Source organism: Equus quagga, chromosome 9 (assembly GCF_021613505.1).
Source record: "Equus quagga isolate Etosha38 chromosome 9, UCLA_HA_Equagga_1.0, whole genome shotgun sequence".
Lineage (NCBI taxonomy): Eukaryota > Metazoa > Chordata > Mammalia > Perissodactyla > Equidae > Equus > Equus quagga.
The window spans coordinates 98,730,693-98,736,197 of record NC_060275.1 but is presented as its reverse complement, the minus strand read 5'-3'; the positions used below and the strand labels follow the sequence as shown (position 1 = coordinate 98,736,197).

The window sequence follows — 5,505 nt, the reverse complement described above, 5'->3', positions numbered from 1 at the left end:
AAAGTTTGAAGGTCTTAATTCATAAAAATTTTTCCATTAAATTGGATAGAAAGAATACATCAACAAGCAAAAATGATTGTTTTTATAGAGAAGCAAATTTGTTGGTTAAGCTATAGGATGCAAAATAGCTGGGTATCTGACAACCAATTCTACATGATTGACAGTTTGCATTCAGATCCAGATGTTTCTGCATTTTGAAATCTAGTTTTATACACTGACAGTTAGTATAAATGATCAATAGAAAATCATATTTCATGGGCATTATGAATCAAGGTCAACAAATTTATTTTGGTTTCCTCTAAATAGATATTTCTTAAATGTCACAGTTGCACAGCATTAAAAGTTTTAAGCAGACACTTGTGAAGAATGCCCCTGTGACATTGGTGATTGAATATATTATCTTGCCTCTTTCTAATGAGGAAAGCAGTGTAGTTGTCAACTTTATTTGAACTAAGGGAAGCTCTGACCACTTGAGATGTCCACAATGGAGTTCATTTTGAAGGATGATATTATGCTAAAATAATCTGAGATTTATCTTTATTGCCCACTAAAGAAATAAGGAAAATACAATGCCATGGAAATTGTGATTTTGATGTGGTATTCAAAAGAATAAAAGTTAAGTATAGATCTTTGAATTGCCTCTCTTTTCTCCTCAGCTAGAAGTATATGTTAGTATTCTGAAGATTGGGAAATTCAACCTCGCACAATACGTCCAGCTAATGAGATTGCAGACACTGTGCTCTCCATCATTTCCTTATCAGTGACAGTCAGTCCATTAAAAGCTCTAACCCCAAGCAGTGAATTTCGGTTTTAAAGTTTTGCATTCTGAAAATGGTCTTCTCAAGACTGTTAATAGATAAGATGGATGCCACATCTGGTGACAGTTCAAGACATTTACCCTCCTAGAACTGTTTTGAAACCAACAACAGACCTATCTTCTTTTACAAAGACATTTTATAGCGCTATTTAGTGAATTGTGAAATTCTGAAGAAAGTTTTACTTTTATTTACCCGCGTTTTTGTTTCCTTACACAATGCAGTATCATGCTTGTGATATATGTTTGTGGTCTACATTTAAATTGCATCTTTTCAGAAAAATTGAATAGATCTACTAAAAACAATTTTTCTTTCAACAGTGGCACTATTTGTCCTTCTGAGAACAGAAAGGTGATGATTTATTCCTGGATACTGAATAGTTTTGGTTGCAGTAGACATGCTTGCAATTGAACATCAGAATGTAGAATAATCAAAACAGCCTTTCCAAACATAGTGTGGGTGAATTTAAGAGGAGGAATTTAACAAACTCAAGCATAAAGATATGACTTCACCTCCTGCCAAGAAAGGAGGAGGAGATCCCCACCCAGACAAATTCAAAGGAAGCAATCATGATTATAGGGCATGGTGTACGGGGGAGTTAAAGTCTTAACTATTTGAGGTAATTTTACAAATCTGCAGGTTTGTAAGTTTCCTTCTCTGGATGTAGTCAGGACAAGTCAAAAGCAGAATCAAATTCAACTCCAAGATTCAGTCTCAGAGGTTTCAGAAAATAGGAGGGAAAATCATCTGAAGCAATTGGGCTTTTGAGAAGAAAGACATATAGGCCACTGCTCTAGATGTTCCTCAATGCAGATGGGAGATAAGGGCACAAATCTGGGTTTCTGGAGCTGTTCAAGCGATAGCGAGTGTCTTTGAGATACAAAATATCCAAGGAACTAATCGATCTATGCTTGGGATCATTTGGTGACACAGAAAGTACAGAAATAAATATCCCTAGCAATGGTGATGCAGGAACTGATTTATAGTACACAGAAAATAGGATACACTGAGCGATGTTGTGAGTAGAGTGACAAACACAAGGTGTGCTGAAGAGATGAGCTCTGTTGTCCTGTCAGATAGTAAGATTAAAATCTGTTTACAAAATGCAACAAAAGAGGATGGGCTGCCTTTGGCAAATTCCGTGTACCTCAGAGGATGCTAAATGGAAACAGGATCGAAGATATACTTGAATGAAGTGTGCTCTATGTGAAGCGGAATCATCCCCTACATTTAGCTACAGTAACTCACATAATACCTCAGGAGCTAGGAGCACTTAGAGAGATTGTAAGAGTGGGATTATCAAATACATTTACTTATGTTAAAATTAGTATCAATGATAGTCAACACATATTGATCATTTATTCTACGTGTAGTAGTGTGCTTTATGTGGTTCATTTTATTTAATCCCTGCAATTAATCTATGAACAGATAATGTATGTATGTCCGCTTCACAGATTAATAAATTGAGTATAACACAGGTTCAGTATGTTTTCCCAGGATTATGAAACTAGAAAGTGTCAGAATGAGGGTTTGAAGCAAGACAATATGATTCGTAACCCAAGAGATTAAGAAATAAATTATTCCTGATTTTAGGTGTGTGTTATTTAACAGTAAGAGACTCAATTAATCCCTCTAAGAGTGGAAGCAACAGTAAATACATTTTTTTCAAACAAAATCTTGAGAAAAAAATCTTTTTTTTATAGATTTTATTTTTTCTTCTTCTCCCAAAGCTCCCCAGTACACAGTTGTATATTTTTGTTGTGGTTCCTTCTAGTTGCGGCATGTGGGATGCCACCTTAGCATGGCTTGATGAGTGATACTATGTCCATGCCCAGGATCCAAACTGGCGAAACCCTGGGCCACCAAAGCAGAGCATGCGAACTCAGCCACTCGGCCACAGGGCCAGCCCTGAGAAAAAATATTTTTAAATGAATCTACTCTAAATATAATTTTAGTTTTACCTTTATAAAATACTAAAAAGATAGTAACACTTATACTATGAGAAAAACTAGAGCAACATGGAGTTTAGCAAACAGTGTCTCTTAACATGCTGTGAAGAATCTGGGCATTACAGCGTCTATGTTTGTTGCCTCTCACATAGAAGTGGTGAATTCACTGGTCATCCAATTGGCCTAGCCAGATTTTGATGGCTAAGGACACTCTCCAGATAGGCACCTTGCTTGTTTCCACTGGGGTGGGATTGGGATTTTGGTTCTCCACCTAAGAGATTTCTGGTTTATCAACCCAAGTTGACATAATTAGCCAATTCTCAATTCAAGGTATTATCTAATCTCTCCCCACTGATATTTGCAAATTTCGCATACATTCTTATTTAATTAGATTATTCATTATCTTTGAACTTGACTCTCTATTTCAAGGCCAAAACATGTAGTTTTATAGTACCTTATAGTAACTGCTAGGCCAGATACTTCAATTTTAGCTTCTTTTCACATTTACAATATTAAATCTGTTAAATTAATTTCCAGAATATTTTGGAATATATATATATTGAGATATGTATTATTAGTCATGTTTATTTATGTCTATTGTTATTTATACTTCCTTTTCAATTTTATTAAACATTTAATTAAATTTTACCAGGTATAAAAATATTTTTTCTTAAGATTTAATTGCTATTTACTAGTGAAATTTGAAATTTGGTTTTTAAAAACGTGCTATTCAATTTGTGGTTTAACATGTGCAGCGCCCATTTCAACCTATATCCCATAACTGGTTAAATACCTTAAGAATTACTTGACTTTAGATAAAAAAAATATTTCTCTATAAAGCCTTATGATTCCTGTACCTTTTCAATATGGTAATTAAAAAAAATTGTCATTATTATTATACTATTCATATTGTCATTCATTAATCAACTTTGCTAATGTATTTTAATAAAAATAACTTCAATAATTAAGCATATTGGCATGGAATTATCAGTAGTACTCTATCATTTTTCAATTTCTCTATCAGGAGACATAAAGCCCTTCCCTTTAAATATATTTCCTAAAGAGATCTAAGATTTTATATAAATTTTGAATAAATAGTTTTATTTTTCCTTTTCCACTTTATTTCATGTCCCCACCACAACAATGATTCCTTTAGTTTAAACTAGAAACCATACAGGATTCCTGAAAAGGTGACAGCAAAGGAATGGGGGTTTCAAAGACTGAGGGACAGGTGGGGTGAGGAACCAGCGAATCATTTTGACTGGGTTCCTGAAGCTGCAGTCGACTTGGAACTACTGCCAGTAGGCCACTGGATGGATTTCGAAACTGTAAAGCCTGCACACAAATTGGCTGGTGGAACGGTCGGGCCAGGACTCTGGAGGCACCATGAAGAGCACGTGAAGGAAATCGGTGCCGACATAGGCATGGTCTGTGTGTTGGTGCCTCAGGTGTGTACCCATATGTGCACTTGAGCCAGTAGAACTTCACCATGGCCTCACGTGGGATGTCTGGTTCTCAGGGCACACATGGGGTGACAGTAGCCAAAGTCTCCCTGCTGGTACTTTTCCAACATCTGGGCAATGCCATGTTTGGTGAGGATATAACAGGCTTGGGTCAATCCATAGAGCATCTCGGCTGCCTGCTTAATCAGGTCACTTTGGTTGGGGCTGTCTTTCAGCTTTTCCTCAGGCTCCATGTCGAAGACCATTCTAGAGCTTGTCAATAGTGAGGCACCTGCTCACTGAGCCCAGTGAGATTGAATTTGTCCTGGGTGTGGTCTTCATATGCTTCACAGAAGAGTTTATTGCCATGAAGCCCATAGAACCAGTATAAATAGCACTATTTTCCTGATGTTCAAATCGTTTATTTTTAACTTATCAATTATTTATTTTTTCATAATGATTCTTTTTTTTTTGGATGAGGAAGATTGACCCTGAGCTAACATCTGTGGCCAATCTTCCTCTATTTTGTATGTGGGATGACTCCACAGCATGGCCCGATGAGCGGTCTATAAGATTGTGCTCAGGATTCAAACCCGCAAACCCCAGACTACCAAAGCAGAAGCACAAACTTGACCACTACACCATCAGGCTGGCCCCTTCATACTGATTCTTGATGCTTCTTTGTCTCTATGATTTTGTTTACTTAAGTGATCTTAAAAGTCTTTGAAAGTTATTTTTTTCTTTTCTTTTGTTTTTCAAAGCATGTAATGTTTAAAAATTTTTCCTACTTATTTTTAATGAATTATTTATAAAAAGCAACACATGATAATGACATTTTTAATTTCTAGGTATTTTTAAGTTTTTATTGAGTATAGTATCTGTGGAGAATAGCACCCATATCAAAAGGGTTCAGATGAGTGGATTGACTTCATAATCAAGGCACCTGTTTAGTCAGACTCAGATCAAAAACAGAATGCCATCAACCTAGAACATTCTCTTCCCAATTACTACTCTAGTTAACCACTCTCCTGACTTCTAAAACCAAACATTAGTGTTGTTTCTCTTTTTTTGTGCTTAATATTAAAGAAATTATACATTGTATACATTGTAGATCATTAATTCTCATGAAGTGAATATCTGTCACTTTTTTATGGCTTCTCCAATGACTGGACATTTCAGTAGTTTCCAGTTTGGGCTCACAAATAATGCTGTTATAATTATTCTAGAGCACGCCTTTCAGTGAATCTGTGGATGCACTGGTGTTGGATTCAGGTATGTACACGAGTGGAATTGATGATT

At 35.9% G+C, this 5,505-nt stretch overlaps 1 pseudogene; it reads right to left on the bottom strand.

Annotated features, from left to right (window-relative positions):
• Positions 1-3,921: 3,921 nt before the first annotated feature.
• Positions 3,922-4,618, bottom strand: LOC124244611 (casein kinase II subunit beta-like; annotated as a pseudogene).
• Between the last annotated feature and the right edge of the window lie 887 nt (positions 4,619-5,505).